Below are 22,021 nucleotides of genomic sequence, written 5' to 3'. Positions count from 1 at the left end.
TAAGTTTTACCATATGTATACAATTGACTGGCTGCAGAATTTGGCATGTCTGCAGCGATCCATTAAGAGGGCCGAGCCTGGCTTATTTTGGAGTGTACGTTATATGTTTTGGATCGGCTCTGTTTTTTACTTCTGCTAATGCTGTCCGTGACGCTTAACCCTTTCTCAATGGTCTCCACGACGCATTCCTGCATTTCCACAATGAACACCACTGCACCCTGGCTCAAAAACTATTTGGCTCACTGAGGGAAGGCTCCTTTGAAAAATTTCCATTTTCTGGACCCAAATTCACTTTCTCGGTCCCAACAGACAAAGGCTGGGCAGATACCATCAAAGCCCCGGGATCAAGTGGAACCGAATGGAGAAAATGCCAACGGAATCATGGCCTCCAAACCCCGAAGGCCGAGGGCACTCCTTGAGGCTTGAAAGAGGTAATTTTAGGACAAAAAGAGGAAGTACTGTACTACAGTAGATAATAAAAATATGAAACTTGTGTCTCAAGAGATAGCAGATAAAATACAAAGGAGTTCGAGAAGGAGTTGGCAAAGGTCATGTGCACAGATCCAGTGTTGAGGGGCATTCCTGACATTCTGAGGCTGCGAGGAGAGCGGGAAACCACATCTCCCCACCTTATCACACGCCACACCCCCCTCCACCCACCTTCCCGGCACAACAACAGAAACCGGAGGCCTTTGTTGAGGGAGGGATTCTAGCTGGATGGGCCGCTGGCCTGGCTGGGTCGCTGTACACAGATGCCCTACAGTCCGTAGTTAATAGAGCCGGGAAGTTGAGTTTTGCTTTAAAACATTCCTCTGTATAGATTTCAGAATAAGCTGAAGTCTCTCTTAACATGTGACATGAAGAAACACATGTTCTTAATCTGTGGGTTTAAAATTGTTTCAGAATTACATCAATGAGACATATCCTCAAAGAAGCCTCAGGCCACCCACCCTCACACACAGGGGTGTACGAGCGATGGAGGTAATACTGCCGGCCAGCTTCATGTCTTACAACAAGTCAGTTCCTAAAAATTCTTTCCAAAGGGACTTTCGGCCCTGGCTGGAGAGTTCGGTTGGTTAGAGCGCCGTTCTGACACGGAAAGGTTGCCAGGTTCGATCCTGAACCGGTCGGGCACATACAGAAACGGATTGATGTTTCTGTCTCTCCCCCTCTCTCTGAAATCGGTAAATTTAATATATGACTTTCATTTGGAGCCAAAAAAAAGAAAAAGAAAACAAAAGTCAGTCTCAGCTGCTCTGAGGGGAGTAAAGGTAGAGGTGCCCAGCACCCCTAGGAAAGGGGGTCAGAGAAAGAATCGTCTCCAATGTCTCCCTGCGATCCAGTTCCCGGAGGGGAACTCACACCCTCGGTTCTGGGTCTCAGATATGAAGCTGCAGAACGTTCGGAGGGGAAGCCGCCACGTGACGCTGCAGGCCACGCCCCTTAACTCAGGTGCGGCGAAGGGTGTAAGGAGGGCGCTAAAGACCAAAGAAATCCGTGTTTAAAGCTTGGGTTCATGGTAAATAATGAAAAACATAATCGCTGACCAGTCAAGGGAATAAAGAAAATCGGAAAGTAGGAAGATGCTCTGTAGAGCGGGAATGAAACCAGGGAGGAGAGCAGGCAGCGCTCCCGGCGCGGCGGAGGCCTCTGAGCGAGGGCCGTCAGACTGACCGCAACGCGCCTGCTGCGGCCCGGCCCACGTCACCTCCTCACCCGCACCAGTGTGTCCTTGTCCCGCAACTCCAGGGGCGGGCGGGAGAGGACGCAGTCTCAGGAGGCCCTCGTGTGCCACGGTCACACGACTAGTAACTAGTGACCTCTGTGACCCAAGCCCTATGCTCCTTTTCCCACTAAAATGCCACGATTGCTGACGTGTTTAACAGTTTCAAGGAAAAAGTAGGGGGAAAAGCTTTCCACCTTCTCCTCCTTTCTTCCAGCTATGATAGAGGGGTGGGCAAAAGTAGAATTACCGTTGTGCGTGCTCAAAACAGAGTTTATTGTTGTTTGTTATGGTTTATTTGTATTACAACTCTAAACATACTTTTGCCCACCCCTGTATACAAACAAATGGGCTCCAAATGTCTTTCTCCCCTTTGAAAAATAGAATTAAATCATTAGAAGAGAAGTAACTAATTTAGAAGATGTACTGCATTACTTCTGAACTTATACTATAATATCCACCCCCACCCCACCGCCTGCGCTGATTAAGCAGTAATGAAAGTTAGGGGGAAATGGTAGGATCTTCCAGGGACCCGGAGTGAAAAGTCCTTCCTTCATGTTCTCACAAAATGGAAAAATGCCATTTAACATTTGGGGACCTGCCACCAAGGTCAGCAAGGATTTAAGAGACACACAAAGGCTTTCTTCGGTGTCAGGTAGAGTTACTAACCTATCACAGGAAACCAGATGGAAAGAACACTAGATGCAAAATGTACCGGACAAAAGAAACAAACACTCTAACTATCACAATCTTGATTCTAAAAATAAAAGCATTGACTTGGAGCCCCAGTGTCTCAGGGCAGAGTGATTCACAGACTGCTCTAAGCGGCAGTCTTATCTCTTTTCCATGGATTAGTCCCGAATGTTTTCCTGACTTTCTCCAGCTCTGGGTGGGATTGTGCGTGATGTATGTCACTGGTTTACAGATAGAAACTCATTGGAAACCAGCTCCCTGTTTATTCAATATATTTTAGAACTTCTTTTCCATATATATATATATATATATATGGATATATGTGTGTGTGTGTGTGTATATATACCATATATATATATATATATATATATATATATATATATGGTAATTTTATCTAGGATATTTCTTTCCAACCACTAAACACGTGTGTATCTTTAATTTGGCTTCTTGGTTCAACTTAAGTTTGTACACCCCATGCCACCTATTACGTACAGTTGGATAATGGTAGATTTATTTTCTAGCTCCTTTTAATTTAGAACTTAAGAGAAGAAGGCTTAAATTGAACTAATTTTCTTCGTGAAAAGTCCTTCTTTCTTGTTCTTGAACTTAGAAATAAGAATTGCCTTCAGACTGATCCAGAAGGTCCAGGCTCCACAACCACGTGTATTTTAACTGGTAAAGAAAGTAGAAGATGCTTTAACCAAAATAACTGCTCTGGACTATCCTGACAGAATAGCCACACTTTTCAAATCCAGGATTTCTGCAGGCTGGAAAAAAACCATTGGAAATTGGGAAATTCCTGGCTCAGGAGATGCTTAAGCTGAGAATTAGTAAGCGACAGGGACAGCGTAAGAGGAACCCAGAGAGCAAGGCTGCCCATTGTGTGGCAATGATCTTATTGGGCAGCTCTTAGCACAACACCGACGGGTCTTGAGTGGGCGGCTGTAAAATAATGAAGGATCTTTGATTTTAAGTGTCACTTAGCTGTGTAGGTGAAACTCCAATCTCAAGCCAAGGGCTCATCAGCCTAATCAGACTTTGAGCACAAGGGCCCTTGAAGGAGCCCACTTCCCTGCCAGCCTGGTTTTCTGGTAGTCACAAAGTGCTCCTCGGAGAGGGGGGCCTCACCTTATTTGGGCAGAAGCAATTTACTCTGTTCACTAGACACTCATCCTGTCTAGACTACAGGGTCGATGTCACGTGGGCGAGGGAGGAGGAAACCCTCTGTAGCTCCCTCGCCAAGGTAATAACCTCAGGTTCACGCTCAAGCAATTATAATCAATCTCAAGACGTCCTGCAGGTAACAAGCTGAGACAGCTGCTTCTTCATTAGCCAAGAAAATTAAATAGAAACCTGTCGTGAGCAGAGCACCCATTGGCTGACACCAGCTCAGTCCCCGGTGGACGGCCAATCTAGATGAACGGAAATGCCTTTTGGTCTAATGTTATCAATTATTGACAGAGGGACGTTAAACTCTCCAACTATGATTAGAGATTTTCCTACTGCTCCCTTAAATTCTTGTCAATATTTGCTTCGTGCCTTCTAAGGTCTATTACTAAGCATATACAGAGTTAAGATTGTTTAAATGCACCCCTGGAGAACTGCCCCTTTATCTCTGGTAATATTATATTTATCATCCTGCAGTCTATTTTATCTCGGGTTAACAGGGCCACTCCAGCTTTCTTGTTTTGTTTTTTTTTTTAAGATTTTATTTATTGATTTTAGAGAGCAAGATCGTAGTTGCTTCACTTCATTGACTGTTTCTCGTACATGCCTTGATCAGGCAAGCCTGCCGTTTCAAACCGGCGACCTCAGCATTTCAGGTCGACACTCTATCCACTACTCCACCACAGGTCAGGCCATTCCAGCTTTCTAAAGTACATATACTGTTTGTAAATATGTGTGACATATTTACTCCATCTTTTTTTACCTTCAGCCTATCTATATCTATATTTAAAGGCAGACTATCACTTGGGTCCTTCTTTTTCTCTAGTCCAACAATCTCTGCCTTTAAATGGAAGTATTTAGTACATTTATATTTAATGTTAATTATCGGTGTGGTCTGTTGCTCTGATTTGTTTTCTATTTGTCCCAGCTGGCTTTTTGTTTTTGTTTTGCTTTTTAATTCCTCTGCTCTGCTCTTACCATTTTCTGGAATAATTAAACATTTTTTAAGAATTCTGTTCTCATTTCCATTCTGCCTTTTACTTCAGAAGAGCGAATGTGACTTTCTGAAGAACAAAAACAAAAGTCCTAACATCCCCTGCCTCAGGACTCTGGATCGATACATAAAAGTATGTCATCAGTTATTGAAGGCAGCTGAAAATCCTGTCCCCCAAAATCCTTATCAATAGGGAAGGACACTTCTCCCTGTCTTCTTAAGAGGCCTACAGTACTATGATTCTACATATCATAAGACTTAGATAAATTTTTCAAGTTCCCTTTATAGTAATTTTTGCAGACCCTAAATCCCTGAATCTTCATGGTCTCCATCCCAAGAATTAAAATTCCTGAACTTCTATTTTGTTTCCTCAGGCCTCCTTCAGGGCCCTCCTCTCCACTCATACAGGACTGCAATCCAGTCTCTGAAAAGATGTTTCAAAACTAAGTTTCAGACCGGAGAGAACTGACTGAATCTAAGACTTGCAAGGAGCGCCCTCTTGAGGAAACCTTTATAAACATGTTGAACACTTGGTACGAATTGGTTGTTGCAGCAGCTCCAGCTTAGGAAGCTAAAAACAGAAAAAAAGAATGAGTCCAGAAGACATGATGTCTAAATTACGGATGTAAATATATCTTCTTATGAGCAATAATTCTAACTCCTGAAAGACGAGATGACACCTAGAAGGAAAAGCAGGGCAGTGCCTCACTGGGTGCCTTCCCTACGTACAAAACAACAAAAGCAGGAAACACACTAACACCCAGAAAGATAAACGTGGCTCCGAGCTCTGGTTGGCATCGGTAGTTTTAGATACTGTTCCTTATCTGGAAGAAAGGCAAGCTTTCTCCAGAGAGAGGGAGTGTGGGAGGGTGGGTGTGTCACACAGTGGTCAGGAGGGAGACTTCGGAGTCAGGAGCCAGAGGGGCAGGGTTTGGACACTGACTCTGCCACTTCACAGTTGCGTGACCTTGGGGAGGTTTTTCAGTCCTCCAAGCCACCTGCTAAATGGGGCTGAAGCGAGAATTTAGAAAATTAAGCCGGGGAGACAGCAGGACTCCACCCACGGGAAGTGCTCATGAGCGCTACCTGATGCTAGCATCTATATTTATAAGACCTCAGATGAAGGGAGAGACACTATCTTTTAAAAAGCCACCAGGATGCTTCCTGCGTCCCTCATTATTGCTTTCCACATTAGCTAAGGAAAAACTTTTTTTTTTCTAAGTTTCTCACCTTCGTTTGAGATACTGTCGGCTAAATTAAAACAACAACGACCGTGAACTTCTCGAAGGCGGTGTACATATGCGACCTGAACAAACACAGCCGATCAGCAGAGAGCCACTCAGGGTCACCTGCCTGATTTTTACAGTTCAACCAGACGCGCTGACACATGGTGGCCGCATCCTGCCCGGGTGCTGGAGGCGTGGAAGGAACACTTTCGATTTGGAATCTGATGGTGGTTCCACTTCCCTCTGGCCCAGCCTGGCCTCAGGGGAGGTGACGCCTATTGTGCAAAGCAGCCACCGATAGGGTATGGTTGGGGACTTCTACGTCAGCTCCGGGTCTATTTGTTCTTGTTTGTTTACGTATTTGTTTTACATGCCCACCTATGCCCACGTATTTCAACAGCTAACAAAGCTGGGAGACCGGCAGGAAAGTGTGAGATTTGAACAGCTTTGGGAAAATGAGAAGGAAAAAAAGCAGGAAGATAATGATCTCAGCTTCTAAGAGGGTAAACAATGGGTGCCGGGCAAACACCCAACCCAGAGGCACCGCGTGTGGGAGAACTCAGATGGCGACTGGACGGAGGGTTGGCAAGATGCGGGCGGGCGGGGTCTGGAAGGCCTGGTGGGAGGGCGCGGAAACACCTCTGCATGCAGCCTGGCACTCCCGCGGGACGGCCCACCACCACAGGGGGCTTGGGGCCACGGCTCCACAGGCGCGGCTTGGGGACATTAGGCCCACAGAGCCTTAGACCCTGGTCGGCAAACTGCAGCTCTCGAGACACGTGCGGCTCTTTGGCCCCTTGAGTGTGGCTCTTCCACAAAATACCACGTGTGGGAGCTACCTCGGTAAGGAATGTACCTAACTATCTAGTTTAAGTTTAAAAAATTTGGCTCTCAAAAGAAATTTCAATCGTTGTACTGTTGATACTTGGCTCTGCTGACTGATGAGTCTGCCGACCACTGCCTTAGACGAACCTAGGACAGACTGAGCATCCTCCTTGGAGCCTCGGTTTTATGTCAAGACTGGGAGGGGCTGTAGTCACAGAGTTAAGTAGTTTGATATACAAACCGTGGCTTGTGCATTAAAACAAACCTATCCATTGGAACAGAGTGCGAGGTTTGCACACGATTTTATGATCAAGTCGGAATTTGGTGATCAAACATATTTCAATGCTCGGGACCAACCAGTGCTACACGCTAGGCCCTTCCTCTCGGCCATTGAGGGTAGGCGGGCAAGAGCGTGAGGAAGACGCCCCTCCCCCCAGGCACAGCTCTGTGAAGCCGCTTTCAGGCCTGCCCTTCTCAACCATTCAAAGTGCCTCAGACAAGCAAGTCTCTCCTTGGAGAATGGGAGTGCAGAACCTTCTGGGAGGTTCTAGAAGTTGCCCCATGTGGGGGATCCACTCCCCTGAGGTCCTTCCCTGCAGAGCAGGCCACTGACCCTCCCGTCCAGCCTGTAAAGGTGGGAGGCTGCCAGGCACGTCGGGGAAGCAGGGAACCCAGGGCCAGGCTGGGCTTCCCTTCCTGAGAAGGGTGAGCTGTGACAGGGACAGTCTGTCCTTTCCCACCTTCCCCTGGGGACCCAGGGAGGCCTGGGAAGGGCCCAAGGGTAAAAACAGAAGCCACACAACACATTTCCCCACGGCCTCACTGTAACAGCTTTTCAAATCTTGATATGCCCTGGACAGAGAACTTAAAAGGGGAGGTGATAAGCGGAAAGCTTCTAAAATCAGAAACACGTGACTTACAGCTTGCAACGCGGGCCTGTCTGCGACCGCGCAGCCACCACGGGCCGCGCGCACTAGGATCGCCACCGAGGCTTGTGGAAACGTCTGTGGTCTCGCGAGAAGAGACAACAGTGTGTGCGTGTGCTCCGCAGTTCTAAAGCACCTGCCAGGAAATGTCATGTTCTGTTTTTTAAAGACGTTAACTTTCAATAATTACAGCTTATGTCCTGTGCAATAGGCACATGCAATGATCTTTGTCTTCCGATAAGAAAACAGGCGCTGCCCATTGCTAGTATCAGTGTTCTTCCCAATGAGGTCTGACTGCCCAGCTTACTCAGGTCACATGCCTGTTTCAAGTCAGTGGAAATCAAATTTGAGAGTTACGATTTCAGGTCAAGGTCCCCTGTCAATTTAAAAGGTTTAAAAAGCAAGTTTATAAGAAAAATCAAGTGTATATTTTGGTACAGAGAGAACGGAGATCACAGAAAAAAAATACTGGCCTGCAGTTCTCACTTGCTTATTTGCAACCCGATGCTTGTGTTCCTGGATGTAGCGTCTGAGCGGACTGACCGGACCGGTCCAGACGGCAGCGGCGAGGCCAGGGGACGAGGAACGGGCGGCAGCGGAGGCCACTGGGGACTGAAGCAGACCCCCTTCTCCATGGGCAGGAGGGAACTGCTGTGGGCTTCCTGATGCCCAAGCTCCCGTACTCGTGGGCATCAGGAGCGGGGCTGGGCACCATGGGCAAATGCTGCTGAAGCTGCTGCAGCCCAGAGTCAGACATCTAGAAGCTTCCAGCCCCTGCCCTGAGCCTGGAGGACACATAAACCTCCCAGGGCCCACTGACGCCTCTATGTTTTCAGGATGGAAACCCACTCCCTCCTTACTTCTCCCTTGGTGAGCCTAAGGGGACACACAGCCTGCAGGGTCTCCCCAGCCTTGCCCAGCCTGCCTCCCTCCTGCCCTTCTGTGAGCCTAAGGGGACACACAGCCTGCAGGGTCTCCCCAGCCTTGCCCAGCCTGCCTCCCTCCTGCCCTTCTGTGGTCTGTCTATTCCGTCCTGGCCGGTTCCTAATGCAATACCAGCTCCCCGGTACTGACTCACCACGATGTTCCCTGCACTGTGCTAATAATGGCTTTATCTAACGTCCTTCATTGGTTAACCCTTCCAAGAATTCCCATCTCTGCTTCCCACCTACACTGCCCGACCAGCAGACCCACAGTGCCCCCTCTCCTCATCCCCTGGCTTGTCAAGACCCCAGACTTCCACCATGGGGGGCACTTTGAGTGGACGACCACTTTCTCCATCTAGAAAAACTGCCACATCCATCCACTCGGCAATCCATGAGCCGCCTTTGACTCCTCCGCCCCCCACAGCCTCACGCTGGCCCACCAGGAAGTCCTCCTACAGCTCTGTCCAAAACTGCCCCCTCTTCTCTCTCTTCTACTTGTCTCATCTTCGCTGAGCGCCTGCGACCCGGTCCCCCTGCCTCCACACTTGGCCGTGGTCCGTCTCCCCCCCTCACGGTGCAGGAGGGATGTGATCAGAACGGTAACATTCTCCCACTTGCACACCCCTCAGGGGCTGCCCCTCACACCAACAAACCAGTCAGATTTCAGTCTCCGCTGGAATGTCACCTGTTCAGAGAGTCTTGCCTTGATGACACGGGATTCACTCTCACCCCCCCCCCCGCCCCCAACTCCCTCCTTCAGACTCTCGTTTTGGTCAGGGCACTTGCTGCCACTACAGTTGTTAGCCATGTCTGTGGCCTTCTTTCTTAGGACATACAGACCGTGCATGTCGCTCACGCCTCAGAACATACATCCACGTGGGAAGGGGTTTGTCCCTGACTGTATCCCGGTGCCTCGATAATTACTGCCTGAAGGTTAAATAAGTGGCCCATGTGGCACGAGGCTTACGTCCTGACACGTCATTCCACCCCACCTCCCTGTCCTACTCTCAACTCTTCAGCTCCCTTGGATTTGGTGAAGTATTCCCACCCGTAGCCTTCCTGCCAGAGGACCGAGACCAGACCTCCTAACGGCGACCTTTGGCCTTTGGCTCCCACCTGCTTCAGCATCTGGAGCCTGGGGTGCAATCTCTCTGGCCAAGGCAGCCCCAGAACGCAAGACGAGTTATCCGCAACCCTAAAGTAGTAAGCCCCAGAATGATAAAGGGCTTCCACTGATTCCATTGGGTTTGACCATTTTTACCAACAACTCCCTCACCATTGCCTTTACCGGACCGCCACCATGCCGGAGGGAGAGGAAGTGGCCTTGGTCCCGGCTGGGAATGTGCCGGAGCACAGAGCCTGGCTCCCCTTCCCCCGGCTCCTGGCCTCCTCTGGCTCTGAGCAGAGAACCTAACACCTGCCTGCGTTCACCTGTCCTCCTCTCCATCTCTGTCTGGGCGGTCCGGGCAGGGCGGTGGAGAGGGAGGTAGACAGATGTGGGGCTCAGCTCCAGCCCCACCACTTAAATGAGCTGTGGCATTGGGCAGTTTACCCTACATGTCTGCATCCCACCACACAGGTGAGGGAGAGCGGGACTTGCAGGTCTGTCATGAGGGTTTAGTGAGAAAAGGTATCTCATGTGCTTGGTGTGGTGCCTGGTGCATAGAGATGTTCCAAGAAGAGGCAGACTGCCGAGTTCCCTGGTCCTGGCCCCTATCTGTGTAGGGACTACACTTTCTTACCTGGAGCCATCCCTGCTCCCTGCTATGCACGCTCCCATCTCCCTGCTTTGGCTCTGGGGTTTCCTTACTTTGGACTCCATTCACCGATCCCTAGTGAGAGCTCAGCTTCCACACCAGCTCTCCCACGAATCCAGCTCCATCCCTCTCCTCCGCCTTCCAAAGATACCTCCTCGCTCTGGGACAGCCCCCTCCTGCTCTCAGTAGGTGCTCGGAGGGACGCAGCAGGGACCACTAGCCACAGCCCTGCCCACGTGGCCCCTGACCACAGCTCTGACAGCGTGTGGGGCCCGCAGGGCAATGTGAAGAGCCAGCCATAGAGCCGGTCCTGAAATCACTCCATGATGTACTCTGCAGGGGGTGGCTCAGTGCTATGACAGCATGACAGGAGAAGCTGTGCTATGACAGCATGTGACAGGAGAAGCTGACCAAGAAGGAGGGGTCAGGAGGGCTCCCAGGGGGCAGTTACATCTGAGTTGAGATCTGAAGAATGAGTACAAGTTGGCCAGTCAAAGGCAGGGGTTGGGAAGGGGATGTTAGAGAAAAGTGTTGAGTCCTGGAAAAAAAAAATACACTCGCTTCAGAATATGAAAGGAAAACTGCAAAGCTGAAATTATGAACTGATCAATGTAATCCAAACAAAATAAAATGCATTGTCAATTTTATCGTTAGGACTTAGTCATAAATACTGCACTGTATTTTTTTTTAATGTGCAAGTTTAGGCCCTGGCCATTTGGCTCAGTGGTACAGTGTCAGCCCAGCGTGTGGAGGTCCTGGGTTTGATTCCCAGCCAGGGCACACAGGAAAGGCGCCCATCTGCTTCTCCACCCCTCCCCCTCTCCTTCCTCTCTGTCTCTCTCTTCCCCTCCCACAACCAAGGCTCCATTGGAGCAAAGTTGGCCCGAGCACTGAGGATGGCTCTGTGGCCTCTGCCTCAGGTGCTAGAATGGCTCTGGATGCAACAGAGCGACGCCCCAGATGGGCAGAGCATTGCCCCCTGGTGGGCATGCCAGGTGGATCCCGGTCGGGCGCATGCAGGAGTCTGTCTGACTGCCTCCCGCTTCTCACTTCAGAAAGATACACACACACAAAAAAAAACACAAACAAAAAAACATGCAGGTTTAGATGCTCTGACTTCATGAGACTTCTCAGGCACATGGAAGATTACCGAGAAATCACAGGCCCTCTTAATTTAAAGGAGTCACTCGCAGGCAAAGCATTTCAAGAGCTGAAATACTAAAACCTTTAAAATATTTTTGCACCAAAAAACTATCAAATGTGGCAGGCACGTGCACATAGTAAATTATGTTTGATAGGATATGAGCCAGAAGCCTTCAAAATAAAAATACTATATATACGTCTCTAAATCCTTGCAGGGGCCCTGCGGGCATGGCGCCTCCGTGGGACCCGAAAACAGCCTGTGGCTGCTGCTCTAGAGGCGGAGTGGGGGGAGGGGGAGGCAGAGAGGCCTGCGCACCTCACGTGAGGGACCTGGGTTTTATTCTTGAGTGATGGGAACAGGTGCATGTGGGTGTCTTTGGTGAAATATGTGGTATGTGTGTGTGTTTGCACAGTCAGACTCACATTTGGGAATGACTGCTTTGTGGCGTAGAAAGAAGAACACAGAGGCCAGCCAGGAAGCAGGGGCTGTAATAATCAGAAGGTCCTGTAATAACTCAGGTAGGAGACGGTGGGTGTTGGAATTAGGAAATGTGACGGACGTAAGAGGGAACCACGGACCCCAAGGATCCTCTGGTCTTTTGTAAGTTAACTTGGGCCTGAGCTGGGACCCTCGCGGGGAATCTGTCTCACAGTCAACTGTGTCCTAGATTCACTGTTCAAGTGACACTCTAGAATATTTAGTATTCTACACAGGGCCGGCGAGCAGCCACGGGCAGACCCTAAGGGAAGACAAAACCCCCAAAACATTCGGACATAATTCAGGCTTGGAATCACGGTGTATATGCGGGTTGAATGGTGAACCCAAAAGGTAAGTCCATGTCCTAAACTCTGAAACCTTATTTGGAAAAGGAGTCTTTGCAGATGTATGTAAACTGGGGACTTCTAAACAGAATCACCCTGGATTATCTGGGAGGGCCCCAAATCTACTGACAAGTGCCCTTACGAGAGAGTAGGGGGCCAGGCACAGATGGAAGAGGAGGGGCCGGCAAGGGCAGAGGCAGCTGGGAAACCAACATGATGGTGACAGGTGCTCCAAGAGGGACCCCAAACTGTTCCTTGTCTCCACTTAGTCCTCACACACCTGAGGCCCCTAACAGGCTGGGCCCGGGGGACCTGAGATTCGGTGTCCCCCTGTGCCGGGCTCTAGATGACCTTCGTCCAATGCACCCATGGAGAGCTCCCTTTGTGGCCCTTTGAAGCCAAGGTCACACCACTGGGGACAGACGGGGAGGGAAGGGGCTCAGAGGTGAGCAGAATTCCCCCGTCTGGGGGAAGAATTTCGGAGAACAGCCAGGAGGAAGGGAGGGAGGGGTGGAGAGGTGGGAGAACATCCGCCGAGCCTTGGGAAAGCTTGAAGATGTTCTCCACGTTCTGAAAAGGCATGTTCGGAAGCTCTCCACCTCCCCGCACCGTCTCCTCCGGCTCACCTGCCCCTCAAAATCTGGGCAGACGCGGCAAGATCCAGCTGCTCCCTCTTATCCCTGCTCTTCCGGCTGCAGTGGAACTGCGGGGTCCCGGCTGTGCAAGTTGCACGCTGCATAAGAGTATCTGTGAGGGGGGGAGCAGGGGCTGAACCCTGGCTGTGCTCCTCTCACCGCTGTGGACCCTCCGCAAAGGGGCCCCTGTCACTTGCACAAAGCGGCAGGCTTTGCTCATGGCAGCCCTGCCCTCCTGAGGGGGCCCGGCCGGGGGCCCTGGCAGCCCTGCCCTCCTGGGGAGGAGGGGTCAGCCAGGGACCGCAGCAGCGCACCCACAATGGGCTCCCACTGGTCCCCAGCACAGTGGCACCAAACTCTCTGCCTCCACAAGGAAATCCTGTCCCCTGGGGCAGTCCCTGTCTCCCCTCTCCACCCTTCCATGTCCCCTCATGGGACAGGGGTGTCCTGTCCTCCCAAGGTCAGCCTCTTGCTCCCATCATTGCTGCAGCGGCTAAGAAACCACCTGGAGGAGGACACACTCTTGTCAAAATACTATTTCCCCAAACCCCTGTCACAGGAAGACCATGACACTAGGCCAGGCCAGCCAGGCCTGCGAGAAAAACAAAGGCACGTCGAAAACCCTTCCTAGGCGTTACCACATACAAGGGAAGGCCAGAGCAGCTTACACAGAAGGATTATCAGGAACTGTTTTAGAAAGATATGAACCAGTCTATAAACACCTATGCCTGTTGGAATCATTTACAACAAGGATGTACACTGCTCACAAAAACGGGATCAGGGACCATGCAGACACTCCAGTACTTTCAGCCTTTTGTGTAGGGCATTTTCACCGAGGAAATAAAAGTTGGTTTGGCATCGTATTTGCATTTTATAATAGAACAACTTTCTTTGACTTGTTTGCTTTTCTGATGTTCTTATTTATTTAAAAAAAATTGAGTGCTTCTTTTTTTTTTTATCACTTCATATTCATTTTGAAATATCCCCTAGGTTTTGTGAGCAGTATATTTTTCTTACTTGGGTAATTAGAAAACAAAGACGGAAAGAAAAGTTTGAGATCAGTCATGGGACCCAGCGGCTGATGAGGAAGACCTTTTCCTTCCATCATGGACTTTGAACTTGGATGATCAGGCCTGACTCCTTCCTAGTAGGGTGAACAGTAACTCTGCGTGACATAAAGGGATGACATGTTGTCACAATGCAGAAGATAGTCAGCACAATGAACAGCTGACATCTGTCAGACACAATCGTTTTCTCACTTCATCCTGAAAACAACCCCAGTGAGCAGGCACAGCTCGTCCCCATTTTACAGACGGGTAACTAAGGCCTAGGGGAAGAGAAGAGGTGGCAGCTCCACCAGGTGGCGCTGGGACATTACCTCCAGATGACGCTAATTCCACAGCCTGAACTGCTAACCACTAGGCTGCACCCTCTTGGGGGTGAGGGGTCCCTCCAAAGCCTTTCCCCTAAGATGCTCTCAGGAAGCCCAGAAACCTCTTACACTACAGCTCCGACCACAGGTGACCCTGTGACCCTGCGTGGCACCATTTCCCCTCTAATTGCTGTGTCAGCTTTTAAGAGAGTCCCACAGATAGTTGTCAGATTCCTTCATCCTGCGAAACCTGTTTGGCCAAAGAACCAAAGTTAAAATTAAATAAAGAAAAAGAAAATGCAAGAACCATCTTTCTGCCTTTAAACCTCTGCCTACAGATACAGACAATGGCTGTACCCTCCCCCCATCACCAGAATTCAGAAGGAAAAACCCTGACCCTGACCCGGCTGCGACGGTATTTGGAGGCCCTTGGGAAGTGAAGGGTTGCGAGGACAGAGCCCCAGGAATGAGATTGTGTCCTTATATCAATAAAAAAGACCAGGACGGTGGCGGTAGGAGACTTGACTTGGGCTGGTGAACACACAATACCATGTACAGATGATGTGTTATAGAACTGTACACCTGAAACCTATATCATTTCATTAACCAATGTCACCCCCAATAAATTACTAAAAAAAAAAAAAAAGACCCCGGCGAACTGCCTTGTCTCTCGCCCTGGGTGGACATGGCAAGAAGATGGCGCTTACCAGACACAGAATCTGCCAGCGCTTTGACCTCGGGCTCCGCAGCCGCCAGCACCTTGAGGATCACATCTCTGTTCCATAGGCCACCAGTCCGCGATGCCCTGTTAGGGCAGCGCCAACAGACCAAGGCACCCACTTTCCACAGTTAGTGGCCTGCCCAGATTCCTGCTGGGACCCTGGGCCTCACGCCTTCTCCACTGCACGTTAAAATAATAATTTTCGACAGCTGTTAACAGTTCTGCCCTCTTTTTATAGCCTTTGGGAGACATACTTCTGAATCAGGTCAGCCTGTCTGACCTGGGCTGGGATAGAGGGTGAATTCGTTAAACCTGTGACTCGAATGGCCCCTCCCCATGTCTGACAACGACTCCGGAGCTGGGGGCGTGAGGGGTGGAGAGAAGTGTGGCCGCCTGCGCTCCATCCCGCCGCTCCTCTCCGCCCACGCGGCCCACGTGGCTCCCCTCCACCCACGCAGCCCCCCTCCGCCCACGTGGCTCCGTTCAGTTCCTTTGTTGCGGGTTCCTAATAGGATTGGCCTTGAAGTGCTGGAGGGTTACCAAGCTCTCTGCAAAGCTGATGAAAAGCCACCACCCTCAGCAAAGACGCATTTCAATATGCGAGCATGTGGCCTATCATCCTGGCATGAAGAACCCTTGGGGCTCGGGTGATCCTTTCAGCTCTGACACCCTAGCCTCGTGATTCTGTCAAGGGGCTATCACACCAGCAACTTCCTCTCCTCTCCCCTCCCCTCCACAAGGGGCCACTCTCCCAGGGCTACAGGGACGAAACAAGGTGGACCCGCTGTTCTCCCCCAAGTCCGCCTGCAGAATCCGCCCTCATCCCAACCAGCATTGTGTTTGTGGTTCCTTCTTTCCTAAACGAAGTTAAGGATTTGAGATGATTGCAAAACAATAGGTAAATTTTAAAAGACTGGAGTTGCAGAAGAGAGACTCACTAGATTAAAAATCTAACCAGGTGTCCGAGTCCAATGCACAAAGGTCCTCCGAGCCCAGGACAGCCCCCTCCCACCCCCTCATTCTGTCCCTTCAAGGCTGTCCTTGGGGTGTGCCTGGGGCTGTGACCAGGGGCTCAGCAAATGTGCCCACCACGCTCATGAAGACAAGCTGGCCTTTTCAAACGTGTCCCCTTCCCAGTTTCTCTCAGACTCATGTGCCTCACAGGCCCTGTTCACAAAGCCCCAGGCAGACTCGCCCCATCCTGGGAAAACAGATGAACACAAAGGCCTTATCTCCAAGGATAGGGTTGTATCATACCTTCCAACCAGCGAGCAAGAGAGGAACAATTCAACTGTGGGAGGAAAAAATAAAAAAGCATCCCATGTCGCCGGTGAGCCTGGCTGTCACCGGACTTGTTTTCACCTTCAGGAAGCTGACATCACAGTCATCTGAGGTGTTTCCCTGCTTTATTTTGCCCTAGAAGATAAAGAACCGTGGCCACCATTTCCAGTGCTGAGGGCATTCCACACACTGTCACTGCTCGTGAAATGTACATAGGATGTTCGCTACACAGATGGGCAAACGGCCGGCGTGGTAGCTCCACCCTAGAGACGAAGAAACCCGGGCACCCCAAGGTTAAAGAACTTGCTACAGAAAACTGTGGGCCAAAAATAAGTTCCCAAGGATTCTGCCTACTCTCAAATTGTAGTCTATTCTTGTTCCATCAGCTATCTTTTTTTTTTAATAGAAGAAATCTCTCAAGAAACTTTGAGTTCTAGTGGCTTAATAGTACAAATAGCTTCTCATGTTCTATTTACAATTTTCCAAAGGTTGTACAGCTGAAGCCACCATGCCTGACAAGCAACTTTGAGTTTCCCTTCTTTCCGCCTACGGTCAAAACTTGGTCCCATCTCATGTTGAACTGAGTGGCAGCGTGTGTGGTAGCATGTGTTCTCTGGCTAAAGTTTAGAGGTTGAGAAAAAGATCTGCTACGAGAATGTCCAACTGGAGAAGGTTTTGGTGAGATTGAACCCAGGGAATTGCGTGGATAAGCCACTGAAATCCGGTTAAACCCCTACCTGGAAAGACAACACTACTGAATAGGAATGGCTCACCAATATAAAAACCCCTAGCTTCTCAAACCAGATAGACAATATGCTTGTCAGTGGATGGAAAACAGAAAAGATAAGCTATGTCAGAACGGTTTTCTTTGTTCTGTAGCGGCAAGTTGAGCTAATAAAACACTAGTCATTTTTAGGGAAACGGTGGTGTATAACCGCTGACGTGAGCCTCTTTCGTGTTCATCGTCTGCTTCCTGTGCAACGCACACCTAGGTTCCTTTCTAATACGCAGATCCTGGTGATGTGCACAAGCATAATTTTAATTCACTGTGCTACCTCTGACCTCAACACAGTAAACAAGTATGTGTTGGGTGAAAGAATATTGGAAACTGGCCTGTGGTGGCCCTGGGGATAGAGTGATGACCTGAAACTCTGAGGTGACAATTCGAAACTCTGGTCTCGCCTGGTCAAGGCACATACGACAAGGAATCAATGAACAACTAAAGTGAAGCAACTATGAATTGATACTTCTCATTCCCCACCCCTCCTTCTCTAAAAGCAATTAAAAAGGAAAGAATACTGGTATTTGGACACAGAGATACAACATTTTTTATCAAAAGCCAGACTTGTGGGCTGGAGTCAGACCGTTGTGAAGGCGACGGGGCTTCGGCTGGGGCCAGACCCACCGCAGGCAGGGGAGGGCCTGGCCCCCACGCAGGTGGTAACTTTTGGGGAGGAGGCGGCTCCCCAGTCCTAACGGTGGAACCCGGGGCCAGCCTCTCCTCTGCGGTGTCTCCAGCCAGGCCTCCCTCTGAAGTCTTGCTTCTCTGTCCCCCAGGTGGATTCTGGTCACTCTGCCATGACCGCCAATGTGCCTACGTCCGCACAGGCAAAATGAAACTCTTGAGAACACGGACACTTCCGGCACAAACTCCTCCCTTCTCTCACTAGCTTCACTCCCCTCCCCTTCCCATCGGTAACGGGAGTGGGAACAAGACCCAGAGGAAGGAGGCGCCCGGGAGTGGGAACAAGACCCAGAGGAGGGAGGCGCCCGGTGTAGTCTGCCCGCTGTGTCTCTCTACTGAGCCTGCTCGACACTGCGTGCGGAACTTTCAAACAGCACAGCTCTTCATAAAGGGGCCTTGAAGATGATGTAAGATAAGATTTGGCTCAGTTTTCATAAAATTAAAACGAAATCTTCTGAACAGCAATCGCTGCTCCCCAATAAGTGCCTCCTCTTGACCCATGATGGCCCGGGGAAATTATAAAAGGTGTGTGCAGTTCCTTCCCAGTGTGCAGGCTGCCATCTTGGCTATTGGAAAACTATGTTTATTTCGAGGACTATGATTCTCTGGTGCATTTTAAAATTTGTATTATATGACATATTTTTTTTTTTTTAGAAAATATACTTGAGTATGGTACTTGAGCTGTATGTAAAAAAAATAGATATAAAATGTGTATATACATTTTTCTAGTTTATAATCCTTAAACTGTCTATAATAGCCATTTGAGCCTGACCAGGCAGTGGCACAGTGGATAGAACATCGGACTGGGACCTGGAGGACCCAGGTTCGAAACCCCAAGGTCGCCGGCTTGAGCACGGGCTCATGTGGTTTGAGCAAGGCTCACCAGCTTGAGCCTCAGGTTGCTGGCTTGAGCAAGGGGTCACTCGCTCTGCTGGGGCCCCTCAGTCAAGGTACATGTGAAAAAGCAATCAAAGAACAACTAAGGTGCTGCAACAAAGAATTGATTCTTCTCATCTCTCTTCCTTCCTGTCTGTCCCTATCTGTCTGTCTCTCTCTGTCTCAAAAATAAAAAATAATAGCTATTTGACCTGTCTCTATATTTTGAGATTTAAAAATTTACGTTTTTCAGTAACACAAACATGTGTGAAAATGAGATTCATTTGATTTCCTTTACCCACAGGTAGAGTCCTTTTTCTATACTACTTTAAAAATGTTTTGAAAGATATGTGTGCCTTAGATGAAACAGGAGAAGTACACATGGCGTCCCCCACCCCCAGGGTGAGCCCTCCCACCACCTGCCAGGCCCCTCTCCTGGTGAGCAGTCCCAAGGGGGAACACCCAGCTCCCAGCCGTAAAAACAATGTGATTTGGTGCCTGCCACAGTAGTGTGGAACAGCCTCCAATTTCAACAAAGGAGTTCAGAAACGGTGGGTTTAGAGAAATTACTAATAAGAGTGAAAAAGGCTTTCTTCTGAAGCATCAAACTTGACCACTTTAACTGCTTGTACCCCCAAATCATTTAAAACACGAATTGCCTCAGGTAAAACTAGTCATTTTTGTGTGATTCCTATGCGGAGACCATCCTGAAACAGATGTTTGGGTCCTCCCCAACCCCCCTGAAGAATTTAACCGCAAAGAAACTGCTGAGGACCGCCCATCTCATTTAAATGAGATCTCGGTTTTCGAATTCAAATTGAGAGGCCAGCGGTTACTTACAAAACCAAACCACCCACATCAAGGACTCTTTCTAATTGTGTAAATACCCAACCGCTTCAGTTTGTCAAAGTCACCTAATACTGTTTTGAAAGCCAGCGCAACGTGCTCTAAGTCCCCGGAGACCGATGACTTTCGCAAGCTTTCCTCCGCCGCTGCGACGGAGTGCGGACTGTTACATATTCATGAATGATCTCAAAGACAGCTGGTCCAGCTGCTGGGGCAGAGGGCAGTGAGGGCCTTCGGAAAAAGGGATTCACCCAGGGAACAAAGGCAGCCCTCTCTGCCTTATTATGGTGCTGTGGGGTTTTGTAAAAGGTTCCTCTTCTAGCAGATGGGCCCTGGCCACACCCCTCGGGCTGAGTGCTAAGAGGCCCGATAACTCAGTTCTGCTCTGTCCACCATTCTGCTCCGCCTCCTCCCACCCCCTCCACGGAACAGAAAACCCCAGGAACTCCTGTGTACTTTACTTTTTCCTAATTTCGACTTTCAAAATCATTTGCTCATATATGCACCAGAATGTCCACGCTAATCCTCAGACCGGTGCTGTTCCTTCGGGGGTGGGGGCAGATGGGATGGGAGCACAGAGCCCGGTGAGTGCTAAGCCTGTAGGTAAGCCAGCTGCCTGTTTCCTTACAAAAGAACAGAAGGAAAAAGATCTTTTCTTATTTCTGTATCAAGTGGGGCAGAAAGTGCCAAGCAGGGTCGAAGTTCTCTACACAGGTGTGTGGATTCCTTTGCAGGCTGGGTTGTTTTTTTTTTTACCTACAATATTGTGGAGTATGTAAAAACACACTTCGCCACATTGGGCAGTCAGACGGAACAAATGCCATCGAAAAGCCCAGCCCTGCAAGGACAGCTTCCCTGGCGGGAGCACCACCCCAACGTGCAGAGGCCTGCCGGGCACGTGCAGCCTCGGATGCGTTTCTGTCTCTCTCCCCCCACCCCCCACCCCCCACCCCCGTCCCTGCCTCTCTAAAATCAATAAATTGAAGGGGGAAAAAAAAGCCGATAGCTGTGGCTGTTTTATCCATAACCTTCTGCAATTTTCTATTTACTAGAAAGCATGCTAATCAAAATAAATTGTAGTTATATGATAGTTTAACAGAGAATATAGTAGCACTAGAAACTGAAGATAGCTAAGGTACAAACTTCAGGAATTCTCTTTATTCCATGTTGGTAAAATGCGTAAGGAAAAAGGCCATGGCATTCAAAAATATCTTAGCCTTCCAACAAATAACAAAGAAAGAGTGTTTGTTCAAATACAGAAATCGACAGTGATTCGATGCAAGAGACTGAGAGGCCTCAACTATGCACGCATCTCTGTGTTCAGTACATGGTGACATGAGTTTCTTGCTTGCTAGGCAAAGGTGAACCACAATAAGCTACAAAGCACAGTAAATGACCAACAATCAAAATTAGTTCCCATTTTTATTATGAATGTCCAAAGTGACAGCATACTGCGAAGTGTTAGGTTCTCATTGATGAAATTTCAAGAGACCACAGACTACAGCATTCCAAGAACTTTTAACTTGTGACAGAGCCAAAACAAATAAAAGAATAATAAAAATATTCTTTTAGGTATAAAGAGTGCTCGTATTTTGAGTTTTTTTCATTTTTTGCCTGTTGCAGGTATTGTCAACACCGGTCATTTCCAAAACACAAATCCTGGGCTGGATACTTAGAGCAAAATTTTATATAATCTCTGCCTGAATAAGAAACTAATAAGTGTACTTATAAAGTATGTTTACGATACAATGTCATATGACCGTTCACTGTCCTTGTCTTCTGCCCTGGGTTTCTCCTCCACCTCCTGGGCACCTGCTGTTTGGGATGCCAGGATCCGAAACACCCAGATTATTTTGAACCTTGGATATTCTCAAAGCTCCATTTTTTTCTTCCAATGAAAGCTTAAGACTTTCAATGTTTGAAAGTTTAATGTCAGTCTCAGGAGATGACTGACAATAATGGATGAGAGCCATCAGTCAAGAACTACAGTCTACGCATGTTGTGTTCAAGGAAAGCAAGCCTTGGTTTACTAAAGCTATGGTTCCAGTAACCTATAGTTCCAACACCGTATGACTTATTTCCCCTGAGGGGGTCTCCTTGCAAACTGTCCTTCCCTTCACTGGAACTGGGCAAAGATACGGATGGAGTCCGTTGCCATTTATGTCGCAATCAGTGCTGGTGCAGTGGAAGTGCATATCTCTTAACAGATGCAACACTGTTCATCTGAGTGGATCCCAAAAAGAACAATTATGAACTAGAAACTCATAGAGTTTGTGTTTCAGATGTATAAAATTAAACCTGCTCCAACAGGTAATACAGGGAGGCATGCCTGCAGCCTCTGGATTCGAGCAGAAGCAATGCCTGAGAGCACAGAGCCTTCTCAACAGGGAACGGCGGGTTCCTTTTAACGCTTCCTTATACAAGATCCGACGTGCTGCACATTAGAACTTTGGAGCGCGTCTCCCTTATGTCTACAAGGCCTGGGACACAGGAAGCTGCCAGAACTTCATTCATCTTGCCTGTTGACAAAAGGAACAATAACTGGTCATCACCGATCAATGGAATAACTTTTCCTAGTTTTATTATTATTTTTTTCCCCAAAGTACTTCCTAAAGAAGAGATG

At 48.9% G+C, this 22,021-nt stretch overlaps 1 protein-coding gene across 2 annotated transcripts in view; it reads right to left on the bottom strand.

Moving 5' to 3' along the window:
* Window positions 1–22,021, bottom strand: part of SCAF8 (SR-related CTD associated factor 8) — a 178,787-nt gene that overhangs the window by 15,465 nt on the left and 141,301 nt on the right. Inside the window, exon 22 of one of the 2 annotated variants that reach the window (XM_066247832.1) lies at window positions 20,807–21,917. The exons of the other annotated variant lie outside the window; for it this stretch is intronic. The gene's annotated coding sequence lies outside the window, so the exon portion shown is untranslated. Of the gene's footprint in view, window positions 1–20,806; window positions 21,918–22,021 lie in introns of those variants that run through there. 2 annotated transcript variants of the gene reach the window in all.

Source organism: Saccopteryx bilineata, chromosome 12 (assembly GCF_036850765.1).
Source record: "Saccopteryx bilineata isolate mSacBil1 chromosome 12, mSacBil1_pri_phased_curated, whole genome shotgun sequence".
Lineage (NCBI taxonomy): Eukaryota > Metazoa > Chordata > Mammalia > Chiroptera > Emballonuridae > Saccopteryx > Saccopteryx bilineata.
This window is presented reverse-complemented; position numbering and strand designations above follow the sequence as displayed.